Source organism: Podarcis filfolensis, assembly GCF_964270895.1.
Source record: "Podarcis filfolensis genome assembly, chromosome: 2".
NCBI classification, from domain to species: Eukaryota; Metazoa; Chordata; class Lepidosauria; order Squamata; family Lacertidae; genus Podarcis; species Podarcis filfolensis.
Window position 1 is genome coordinate 82,447,752 of NC_139605.1, and position 12,892 is coordinate 82,460,643.

At 43.3% G+C, this 12,892-nt stretch overlaps 1 protein-coding gene across 7 annotated transcripts in view; it reads right to left on the reverse strand.

The window, feature by feature from the left end:
• The window catches only part of BRD4 (bromodomain containing 4), a 75,479-nt gene extending 62,587 nt beyond the window's left edge, over nt 1-12,892 (reverse strand). For 2 of the 7 annotated variants that reach the window (XM_083597669.1, XM_083597665.1), the window contains exon 1: nt 12,675-12,892. The gene's annotated coding sequence lies outside the window, so the exon portion shown is untranslated. Of the gene's footprint in view, nt 1-11,510; nt 12,061-12,091; nt 12,263-12,674 lie in introns of those variants that run through there. The other 5 variants (XM_083597671.1, XM_083597668.1, XM_083597670.1 and 2 more) reach the window with 3 other exon arrangements.

Sequence of the window (12,892 nt, forward strand, 5' to 3'; positions counted from 1 at the left end):
TTCCAAACGTTTTGGAAGTCGAACAGACTTCCGGAACGGATTCCATTCGACTTCCAATGTACAACTGTACAGTGGGACTATGACATCCCTTGATTTGGACACTTTACTTCTGTTGATGTTGAAAGATTATGTCCCCACTGTGTTAATGGAATTCTATTTGTGCAACACTGGATTCCGCATCATCACCACCTCCTCACTGGTATACATGCATGCTCTGTGGTGTGCTCTGTCAGATTTAGTTTGACTTTTCCACCACTTACACTCAAGTCCTCCATCTGTTTGATGTTCTTCAACTTCGCAAAAATCTCCAAAACAGTCACAGGGTGGATGCAACCCATCAACTGCTTCACTCAGTTTCCTACTGACCTATTCCACCTAGCCACCAAATAAAGGCAGTAGACAGCTTTGTGCACTCTTCATTAATGAACAGTTGGTCAATCCACAGATGCATGGAGATGCTCTTTGTGGCATGAATGTAAAATTGCAGATGAAGTTACAGATAATAATGTTCTATCTTGTTAGGAAGAAGAAATAATCACCTCAGGCAGTATCTAAAGAAGTAGTGAGAGTCCATGACCTGTTAACAGAAACTGAAACCTCCCCATTTCATGTTTTTCAAAGTGAGACAATTAAAGGCAAATATGTATGAAAAATAATTGGCCTGCAAGTATTCTAGTTTTAACTAGGGGAATGTTATGCTAAATTACATACAACCAAAATGTATGGTTTCTGAAGATTTGCTATTATCTAATATACTAGTGAATTCCCCCAACAGGGAGAGGTAACAATGACAGACAGCTATGTTGTTGTTGCTATGATTATTATTTTTTATTATTATTCTAGTTTTAGCTATAAAGAGAATTCAAACAGATGAGATTTTTTTATTTTAATCCAAGTGCTAAATTAATGTTATGAGACTACTTTGAAATTTTCCCAATTGTTTAACCATGGGATTGAGTACTTCCTTCTGACATGCATTTCACATGCCAAGTTAAACCAATGTTAGGGCCATCCAAAGATACCACTTAACAAGTTCCAAAATGTTGTTTCAGATCATGGCTTAAGTGGGATCCTATGTTAGCTCTAACTGTAATTAGCATGGCTGCCAATGTAACGGGTAACTATGATTAAGCCTGGGAGTGGAGTGAGAACAAATACTCCAGAATCAGGGGGCAGAAAGACTATTCCATTTGACTGCATGGTCAAATAAGTAATAAGCAGTGATAAATATGAACTGGCCCTTCCTCTCAATGTATTATGTTGTATGTTAGCTACTTCCACAAAGGAAATCACAGCACAGTTTCAGACAAACTGGCCATGCAAAAGTCAAACTCCAATACTTTCCACCAAATAGGGCCATGTGGCTTGAACTTCTGAAAACAGATAGTCCCACACTCTCACTCTTCAAGCAGCAATTATCTGTAGCAGGAGTGGAGGAAATGTTTGCAACAAAAATGAATAGATTGCATCACTACTTACACAATGAAAATCCAACATTATGCTTACAGGTATGGTATCACAAACAGCTAAAGATAGTGCTAATATTGTCATCTTAACACTTCATTTCCCTATAGTTCTAAAACAAGTATAGAATGATGTGTATGTAGTAACAATGCTATTGGTGTGCTAGCATGGTGGGACTCAACTTCACAGCTGGCTGGTGGAAACTAACACTTGCATACAAGATTCAGCAATACTTTTTAGACCCATGCCCAAAAGGCAACTGAAGTATGTATTAAAGCACTAATCAGATACACAATATGCTACTAAAACACACAATTTATTAACTTGCTCACGTAACAAGATTAAATTTTGACCAGTTACCCCATTCAAAACAAAAAATATTCAGCAGCTTGACATTATTCCTTATAATTCTGAAATGGAAATATGCATGCGGACAAAGAGGGTGCCCAATCAAGCTCTGGGCGAAGGTAAAATTGGGCTACTGCCAGTGTTAGAAATTCAGATATATAAGCTAGGCACCAGATGGCACCTTAAATCTAGCTTACAGTTGCCACAATGGTCTATTCACTAGAGGATTGAACTAGATGACCCTTAGGGTCCCTTCCAGTGTTAGAAACTCAGATATATAACCTATTTGCCAAACAGCACCTTAAACCTGGGCTGTAGTCACCACAATGAAATGTCTAGGTGCTGTTCCCCCGCAATGGGATGATGATTTGATTAATTCCATTTCTCTACTGCTTTGTATTTTGAAGACCAAATCTCAAAGTGGTTTACAAAATATTAAAACATCAAATAAAACAATCTGGAATAAAACTAACTCAAACTCCAAGAAAACTATTTCTACTACTACTACTACTACTATTTCTACCCCGCTCATCTGGCTGGGTTTCCCCAGCCACTCTGGGAGGCTTCCAACAAAAAAATTTAAAATACATTAAAACATCAGTCATTAAAACCTCCCTAAACAGGGCTGCCTTCAGATGTCTTCTAAATGTCATGTAGTTGTTTACTTCTTTGACATCTGGTGGGAGGGTGCCACTACTGAGAAGGCCCTCTACCTGGTTCCCTGTAACTTTGCTTCTCGCAGTGAGGGAACCACCAGAAGGCCCTCTGCGCTGGATTTCAGTGTCCGGGTTGAACAATGGGAGTGGAGATGCTCCTTCAGGTATACTGGGCCAAGGCCATTTAGGGCTTTAAAGGTCAGCACCAACACTTTTAATTGTGCTCCGAAATGTACTGGGAGTCAATGTAGGTCCTTCTCTAAGTGACATTTTGCTTTCCCCAGTCGCCAACCTGGCATCCGGAGATCTCCATATGATCGCAACTAGACTTGCACCAGTTGCCAAACGCGCCTGCCTAATTTCGAACACTAGACTCCCTACCTGCACTACAATTCTACGATTCTATGATGTCAACTACACTGCTTGCCTCTTACAACAATTCGTTTATCCCAGTATACAAGAATGAGAAACACACAGTGGAAATGGTATTAACTATGGACTAAGGCAGAGGTTTTTAAACCATGGTCTGTGAGCACTATTTGGGTGGCCTGTGGAAAGGCTGCAGCACAGTGAAATATACCCATAGCTGTGATGATGGAGGATCCCAGCAAGGGGTCCATGATTCGTGCAGCAGCATAGAAGCACAAGACATGCCCAGCCCTGCAGAGCCGCCTAGATATAAGCCACTAATCCAAATTTCACTCTCACATCAAACCAGCATGCTTTATATTGGGAACTGTTACCAATATGCTTAACAACTATTCAAGAATGAATGTGGACATGGAAATAAACAAACAGCACAGATACTGGCTGGAAAAAGCTACTGAGTGATAGTGCAGAACTCTGAGAAGCATGGACATGTTTGTTCTCTATACTTCTTGGCAAGCAGCAACAAAAACTCTGCTCATTATACAAGGATTCATTTATCTCAAAGCAAAAATTATGCAACAATCTGTAACTATTTGATGAGCATTTCATTAACATAGCCACAGGAATGGATTACACCTGAACAGAAGGAAAGCAAAGGGTGTAGGTTTCTGAGGTGAGTCTGCAGATGAAGAGGCAAATAAAGACAGGCAGCACAAAACCATTTATAAACAGGTGGAAACAATGGTAGTTGCTAGCCTACCCTGCTACAATCCCAGACACACTCAGTAGATGACTTGATAATATGAGTATAAAACCAGATTCAGTTGCCTGCAAGGAAGACAAGCATTGTTTTTATTTATATTTCACGATTCTCAAGTCTTTCCAAGTCATGCTTCAGTCCTCTGCAAAGCCATGCTGCATTCCAACACTCTCTTTGCTTTCGGGACATAGCGTCTCCATCAGAAAAGGACCTTGCACTCTGATTTCACAGTGAAAGAAAGGACTTGGACAGAAGGCATCAGAAACACTTTGCACCCTGATTTTAAAATATATTGGCAAACACAGGTTTTAAAATAACTAGGCCCCATAACTAGATTCTAGCCCCCGTTTTGCCTCCATGAGGCAGTATCCTTCCAAATGCCAGTTGCTAGAAACCACGGGAGGGGAGAGTGTTCTTGTGCTTGAATTTTGCTTGTGGGCTACAGGCATCTGATATGATTACTGTGAGAACAGGATGCTGGATGGGCCACTGGGTCTTATGATGTTTCTACTATTTATTTTATACTTTTAGTGTTAGAAATGAACCAGGTGAGTTTTGCAACTTGCGTTGTGTCCAACTGCGACCATGTGGAGATCTCGGGGTGCCAGATGGGCAAATGGGGAAAGGAAAATGTCACTTAGAGAAGGATCTGAAATATTTTCCTTGAAGCTTGAATCTGTTTTATTCTGGATTGTTTTATTTTATATTTTAATGTGTTGTAAACTGTTTTGAGATTTTTCCTTTAAAATATGAAGCAGTATTGAAATGAAAAATATTAATAATAATAAATCCCACCAGGAAAAGAAAGGCACGTAAACATTCCGCTGTGGCGACCGTAACATAGGTTTAAGGTGCATTTAGCAATTAACTTATATATCTGAGTTTCTAATACTGATTTTGACTGCTCTCTCAATGGTGCTTGTTATTATTATGTGTTTCATTTCTATGCCATTTTATATTTTAAAGAAAAAAATCTCAAAGAGGTTTACAACACACTGAAACATGAGCTCCTTGGAGAAAAAGGTGGGATATATAAGCAATAAATAAGCGCTTCTGCTTAGGAAAGCTGGAGAGGCCAGCCAGATGGAGATGTCAGTCACCAACTTGGCATCCAAAGATCTCCATGTGGTCGCAATTGGACCCGCACCAGTAGCAAAATGCACCTGGCACCTGACTAGTTTCTAACACAACTTCTCTGCCAGTGACAGAAGCAGCAAGAAGGGTGGAAAAGCAGCGCTGGCAGCAGCAGGTATGGAGACAACAGCATAGCAAGGCGGCACTTCTCAAGAAGCTGAATAGTGGAAACCATATTAATGGGAATCTTTTAAGTATTTACCTTTCACTTTAACAAACTATACTATAACACAATCACGAAGTGAAATATATATGAACTCCTACCTAATAGATTTTAAACAGATTTAATTACTCTTGCCATATAGAGACAAAATTGAAAGCAATCTCCTTAAAACTAACTTATTTTGAAATAAATTATACTGATTTTGGTCGCATTCCTCTGATTCTATGCCAAGGCTTCCTGCATGGAGATCAAAGATAAGCAATTCCTATAAACTAAATACAGATTAAGAAAGCACAAATACTAACTCTTTTGGAGTCAAATTGATCATTTATCTCATTGTACAGACGACAAAGCAGATGACAACTGAAGAAGTATACTGGGTCTCATCAGCAGTGTTAGAAACTCAGGTAAATAAGCTCATTAAAGCAAAGTTTCAATTTCAGTCACCAAAATGAAATGCCTAGGTGCCATTTTTGGCCAAGGCGGCTATGAAGTCTTTTCTTTTTCAAATGATGGATTGACTGTGATTATCTGTTAAACATCTGGCTAGTTCAAATGACAACCTTACACTAGGTTAAGAACTTTGAGAACTGAAAGAAGTTACTTTATCCAGAGACAGCCCACATATACGGTTAAGGTACCCCTGACCATTAGGTCCAGTCGCGGATGACTCTGGGGTTGCGTGCTCATCTCTAGGCGTTTGTCCATAGACCAGTTCCGGGTCATGTGGCCAGCATGACTAAGCCGCTTCTGGCGAGCCAGAGCAGCGCACGGAAACGCCGTTTACCTTCCTGCCAGAGCAGTACCTATTTATCTACTTGCACTTTGACGTGCTTTCGAACTGCTGAGTTGGCAGGAGCTGGGACCGAGCTATGGGAGCTTACACCGTTGCGGGGATTTGAACCGCCGACCTTCCGATTGGCAAGCCCTAGGCTCTTGTGGTTTAGACCACGCCACCCACGTCCCTTACATATATGGACTGATACCTATTTTTCTTAATGTTGACAGACCATTTATAATGTAAAAATATTCTTCACAACTGTGAGCAGGGCAGTGGGGTGGATTAAGTGAAGACAATCTACAACAATTAAGTGTAACATTGTTCACAGCTCCTGCCCAGGTTGCACAGAATTATATATTTACAACACTGGAGCAGCTGATGAACAATGTAAGTCGAAACAATTAAGGGATAGAGTTCCTCTAAATCCCAGGATCTCAAAAACGAGCAAGAAAGTGGTTACTGCCTCAGAGAGGCATAGTGTCCAGCTAAGCTTCCCTTAGTACTACTTTGGGCAATACGGGCACTTTTCTCATTCATGTGGTCTTCATTTTACTTCTGAGCCAATACTGTCAGGTGGTGAGACTGAAGAAAGTGGTCAAGTAGCTTGGCTAGGTTCTACATGTGTGGTTAACAGTTGCTACAGGAGAAGCTCTGGCATGGAAAATAAACTGGCAGAGCTGAAACCCATCTCAACTCCTACAACTCTCAATTATAGTGCTTGGTAACTGGGATAGTCTAACTATTAAGCTTCCGTCCGCAATTCCTGGAACAACTTACTGATCAAACCTTTGTGTCCTGGCAAGATCATCTGAATGACTGCTCAGCCAGTCTCTCCCACTTTCCTTTCCCACTTCTCCTCATCCTCTACTTCTGCTGACTACTACCTAGACTGAGGTTGCTTCCTGATGCATTCCTCATTTCCACCTCTCCTTTTCCTTCCTAGAAATGTATAATGTCCAGAACAATTAAAGTTATTTGACTCCTTTAGCAAAATAAAAATGTATCCTTTAGCATATAAAAGTGTGCTGTTCAGTATACTGAATAAAATTACTAGGCAAACATGATTACTCAGAATTAAGACCGCCATTTGATTACGGCTTGCTTCCAGGTAAGTACACACAGGATTGGAGCATCAAAAAGATAAATACCACAAGTTCTGTAGCAGTGTATGACCTGGTTTGTGTTTCACATTATGCTACAGTTAATGCTGGTGCATGATGCTCAAAATTCCTATTTTGCTCCTCCCCACACTAGGAACAACAAACCACAAATCTTGGCCTATTGTGTTGTCTAATCCAGGGCTTGTGGTTTGCACAAAGTACAAGTGATAGCTGAGTTTGTTCCTAGCTTACTGTTCATGGTGTGTTTTGGGGAAACGAACTAAGAGCACAGGTTTAGACAACACGTGAAGCAAAAGCTTGTTTTTATTGCTCCCACAGTCATGATCAGGAACATGAGAGCAAACAGTCTCTACTACCATGCTACTAGTGACATCAAACAGCTTTGTTAGCAGCACCAAAGTGATCTCCTCAGGATGCAAGCCTGGGCAGTGTGTATGGAGATCCTGGGCTGGGCTGCCCAGAAGGCAAGACCTCCCCCCCACTCAAATTGCACCCTTGCTGTTGTTGTCCACAGGAAAGCAGAGCAATAGCTTAGCTGGAGGAGTTGACAGAGGAGGCGTACAAATCACCATCCAACTGCCTGGATTTGGGTAGGATCTACTCTTTAGGCTTTTTTCCTCCCGCAAGGAAGCAGAGCTTTATGATCAGTTTTCCTTCCCAGGTTGACAAGCCCCATCTGCCCCTCACTGCCCTCTACAGAAGGTGCAGAAACTGCATTCTTGACCACTGCACCTACTACTGATTTTGTCCATTCAATTCACATGTAGGGAAAGTCCCTAATTCACCTAAGGGTTGAGACTCATCAGCTACCCTCACCAGCTTTAGCCAGCCAATCAAAGCAATTCCCGGGAAGCAGCTGCTGCCGCATGCTGACAGCTTCTAGGAGCCACTGGTGAAAACTGAGTGCAGGGTGAAGACCAAAGGTAGACAAACTACCCCAGAAGGAGGACAACATGTCTCCCACCAGAGGTACTACTCCTCCCCCAACATCCACTATATCCCCATACACTAAACCACAGTTAAACATTTACTAAGGTTTAACATTAGGTGTGAACACACCTTTCTGGTCTGAAGCAGGCATAGGCAAACTCTGGCCCTCAAGATGTTTGGGACTACAATTCCCATCATCTCTAGCTAACAGGACCAGTGATCAGGGATGATGGGAACTGTAGTCCCAATTATCTGGAGGGCCGGAGTTTGCCTATGCCTGGTCTGAAGTGAGAAGTGAAAAGGACAGTCACAAGGGAGAGGCCATGTCAAAAAGACAGCTGCTGCAGGGTACTTGCTTCTACTTATCTCCACACTATTTCAAAGGTTACCAGAAGAAAGCAGCATTTCACAAGCAAAGACGACCATTTGTAGTACATAAAAGTGTAGCACACTCTATACAGAATTGTGTCTTCACAATACAAATTGTCTTAAAACACATTTCACTCATTTTTTAAAAAACCTGATAATTTTGGGAACAATTTAAAAAAAACAACCTCAAACAAGAGAACTGGGTGGAAATGCCTTATGTGGGAATATACCATGTGTAGTTCTCATGATCATACCAGACTGGGACATTGCTATTTAATCATAAGGTAAGAATTTGAATGGCCCAGGAGCTTTGCTGGATACTTAAATATTTAAATCACTGCAGATGCAAGAAAATTCTCCTTTCCCGGCCATTTATTTATTTATTTTCCCAGCACCCACGCAAGGCTGCAATCGTATAAGTAAATCACATGTAAGCTGTGGGTCTAGTGCATAGAGTTTGACAAACTCAAACACATTAAGTCAAAAATCCATATTCCTAAGACCACCACTAAGTTCCACGTAAAGATATACAACTGGTAGGAAGTAAAGATGGATTTACACTCTTAAGTAACCATACGTTCTGCCAGAACAGTATTACAGTAGACCACCTGTTCTGAAGACTCCTACAGTTATGGCTGCATGTGCCGTCAGAGGGGTATGAGTAAGGGTCTCCTTCAAACCAATGAGATTTAAGAGGGCTGGCGTGCTTTGGTCCATGGGGTCACGAAGAGTCAGACACGACTAAACGACAACAACACCACAAAAAACAGCAGAGTTCAATTTATCAGATTATTGTGTGAACTGAATACAAACTACAGCATTATTATAATTATTATGTTATGTTTGTATACTGCCCTTCATCCAAAGATCCCAGGCCAGTTGACAAAAGAAAAATGCAAAATGACAACAAATTCCATAACAAATCGGCATGTCAAAAGGATGCACTTTAGACACACTTCCACATGCCAGCAAATTCCTAGAATGCTGCTAATGCAGACTGAACTACATCCCTACCTGCATATAAGAACTCAAACGTGCTTCAACTGTATCACTGCCTCACTACCAGCCCTTTGCACTAAACTAAAGATAGCCCTCCGTATATTGTTGAACTAGAACTCCCATTGCTGACCATTAGACATTTTTATTTTGGCTAATGTAACCAAGCGAAACCTCAAATAAATAAAGGAAATAAAAACTAAATGATTTAACCTGGGGAGATGGGAAATACAAGAAATTGTAGATTTGAATTACATTGTACACTGGCAAGCATACCTTTACATCGGTGTTAAAAACTGAGATATGAAAGCTAGGAACTAAAAGGCTCCTTAAACCGAGGTTATGGGCGCAACAACGGAATGTCTGGGTGTGCTTTTTTATAACAAGAATACAATACAAATGAATGAACTTCAGCTAAAATATTAAGTTCATTTTTCACACAGTCTAGTCCTCCCCCTGCCCATCCCCCTAATATTCTTAAGAGGGTCTCTTCTCCAGTCTTCATAGAGTAGCAGGAAGTGGGGAGGGAGAAAAAGGTCCTCCTTTCCTTCCACTCTGTAATTTTAATTTGAAATCTCAGGGCTCAGAAACTGCTGGGAATTTCAAACACTGTTTCACCTATATCATGTCTACTTCGTGCATTATATTTTTCCTACATAGACATACTGACAAAACACGTACACTTTTGACTTTCACAAGTCACGGCTTTATGCATTCTTGAAAATATACAAAAATTATAAGCAAGTGTTTATGTAGCAAAATGGGCAGTTTTTATACAAGAAAATGTATGAAGCAGCTTTTGCCTGATGCACAATAATATCAAAGGCAATACAACCTTTGATTAGCTGGAATTCTGTAGCTGTACAATTGACCATCTTGTGTAGGCAAAGCCATAGTGAAATTTCATGTACTGTGAAACAAACTGTGACTATAAGAAATGTTCTACTGTGATGCTAGTTTAAGCTGTTCCTCATGCATAGCTGCATGCTCCATGGAGTTCAGATGCAATTTTAAAGTCTAACAACCATAAACAAAAATGGCTAGTGGCCAATCCAAACACTCCATAAATATTTTTTTCCATGGAAGCAGGTAATTTCCTTCCACATCATTATTACATGGTCCTGGGGCAGCAGGTTCACTTTCAGCAACCCAATCAGTCGCCTGCAACCACTGGTATAATGAAAGGAATAAAATTTACCTCTGAAAGCAAACAAACTTATTTGACTGTCCCACAGATAATAATTCACCCCACAACTATTATAATCTGCTGCAGGTGAGAGAAGGGATAAAGAAGAATCAGGAAGCACTACACAAGAGCCAGGAGGTCATAATACAGTGATAACTGCTTCAAGAACATATCTGAGCCCAGCCTCCATATAGTTGGGACTATTGCAGCTGTTGGGACCAGAGGGATATTAATTAAATTGTGATAAACTGTTCTTGTTCAGTTCCAACTTTACTAAAGCACTGGCAAATGCATTCTCAGAAAAAAAAAATCCTCTGCAAGAAACCAAGAGAGGAAATTACCATCATTACAGAGTAATAAAAACAACAACTGCAGGTCAGGTTAGTGTGAGACTCTGCCTATGTAATAGGTTGCATGCTATATCCACACTGATTTACTGGACAGCACAATTCTAAGCTTGTTTATTCAGAAGTTCCACTGAATTCAATGTGGTTTACTCCCAAGTACGTTGAGTTTGGACTGCAGCCTTCACCTTGAAATGCGCAATTTAGCATTTTCAGACTTAGTCCCTATTTCACTACTGCAACTGTATAACTTAAGGTGAATAATCACTTTGCCCCCAAAGAAGCCTACTAGCAACGTTGATCAATTTTTTTTTGGAAATTATTATAAACTTTATTAGTTTAAATTAAAATTGCAATAAGACAAGCATTCAGCTAAAAGAAAGCAAGGACCACTGCTGATTTTATCATAACACGCACTATGTATATGAACACTTACAAAAAGCATCCAACATTATGTAAGGACCCATCTATACAAAAACCATTATCACCACACACAATCACTAAATATCCACTTATGTTACTACTAAGTGGCCACTCTCTGTGGACTAAATAAAAATTTTCAGTTTTGCAGTTGTTCTAACAAACGGTAGTCTGTTCTAATCATGATCCACTTCTACCTAGTGAAGCTTTCCAGACCTGCTAAGAATGCAGCTCTCAAACCCCACCCCACTAAAGGCCCCTCATATTAAGTGCAGGGTTTCTACTGGACCACCCGTCAGATATCTGCGTTATAATCCAAATCTACCGTTAGATCACACTGAACTACATGGCACCGCTTTAAGGCTTTTGTTGATTTGTTGACTTCGGGGGCAAAGGTTGGGAAGGGAGAAAGAGCCATTACGTGTGGTCCTCACAGAGGCACAAACAGCGCGCAGCCGTTTGTACGTACTTAAATCGGGCAGTTAAGGAATCGGCCCCCGGCAACGCTCCGAATCGGGTCGCAAGTGAAAGATCCGCTGCTGCCTCTGCACACCGTTGCCAACTGCGGCCTTGTTAGGCGGGACGCCGCTTGCCGCGCATCCTCCGGGCCTTTCGCTATCAGGCTACACAACAGGAAGCCAATAAACGTGCCGGTCCCGAGCCAGGAGACCGGCCGGCACAGCCCCCCCCCAACTCGCAGGGGGCCAAGGCACGGCCAGACCCGCTCACGGGGGGAGCCAGGTGGGGGCGGCGCCGGGCAGGAGTAGCGGTCGAGCCAGGCCTACAGGAACCGCAACCTTTGGCAGGCAGGGCACGGAGCGGAGAGGCGGAGCCGCCTGCCTTGCGCGCGCCCTGCTCCGAGGAGCCGGTCAGACCGGCGCCCTCTCGCAGCGAAGCCTCCGCTAGCGCCGCCGCTTCCCTCTCGCCCGCCCCGCCGCTCTCCCTACCGGAGCCGCGGCCGCTACTACCGCCGCTTCCCCCGCCTGCTCGATGACAAAATGGCGGCGGCAGGAAGTACCATCAGCACCCGCCCCGCCCAGGTTCGCTTACTGCGCCACCCGCGCACGGGATCCGGGCGCCCTCGGCGGGAAGGCCCTCCGCCGCTTCGAAAATGCACCCCAGCCAGCGGAAGGCCCGATGTGCAAGGGCGGCGCGGCGGCCGCCCACAACGCACCCCGGCCTCATAGCGGTACAGGCGGAGGGCACGGACATACTTACGGCAATCACGTACCCTTAAAGGGAGCAGCGAAGCAGCTCTTACGGAAACGGCGTAGCCACCATAAGCCTTCCACACCACCTACCGCAATCCGCGTAACCGTGCGAAATAGCGAGCTACATCTTGTTCCCGATTAACCCACTGTGAAACTTAGCCGTCCACCGCGAAAATGCAGAGGGGAGTGGGGTGGGAGAAGTTGCCCTGCTCACGCGCGGGCACGGGACACCAGAGACACTAGGCAGCGTAGGCTGAGGAGGCTCGCGTAAGACCTTTGCGCAATAGGCCTCGACGCAAAAAGCGTAAGTCGCCTGACGCAACGGTCACATTACGCAATGCGGGTTACGCCGACAAGACAACGTAACTGAACAAGGAGAATACCAACCCCCGCAGCCTCTCCCGGCCCGGCCCAGCTCTTACCTGACGGCGGGCGGAGAGCCGGAGAAGGCCGCGTTGTCACCAGCCTCCTACCAGACCAAATCCAGCAAGGCCCTGAGTGAAGGGGAAGCGCCGCACTCCGTAGGGAGGGTCGGGGACCACGGCGAACAGACCAGGGCAGAGAGCGACGGGCAGCGGGACCAGCAACGGCGGGGCTGCACTGACCTCACCACGCAGCGCGTTACGTCACCACGCAACAA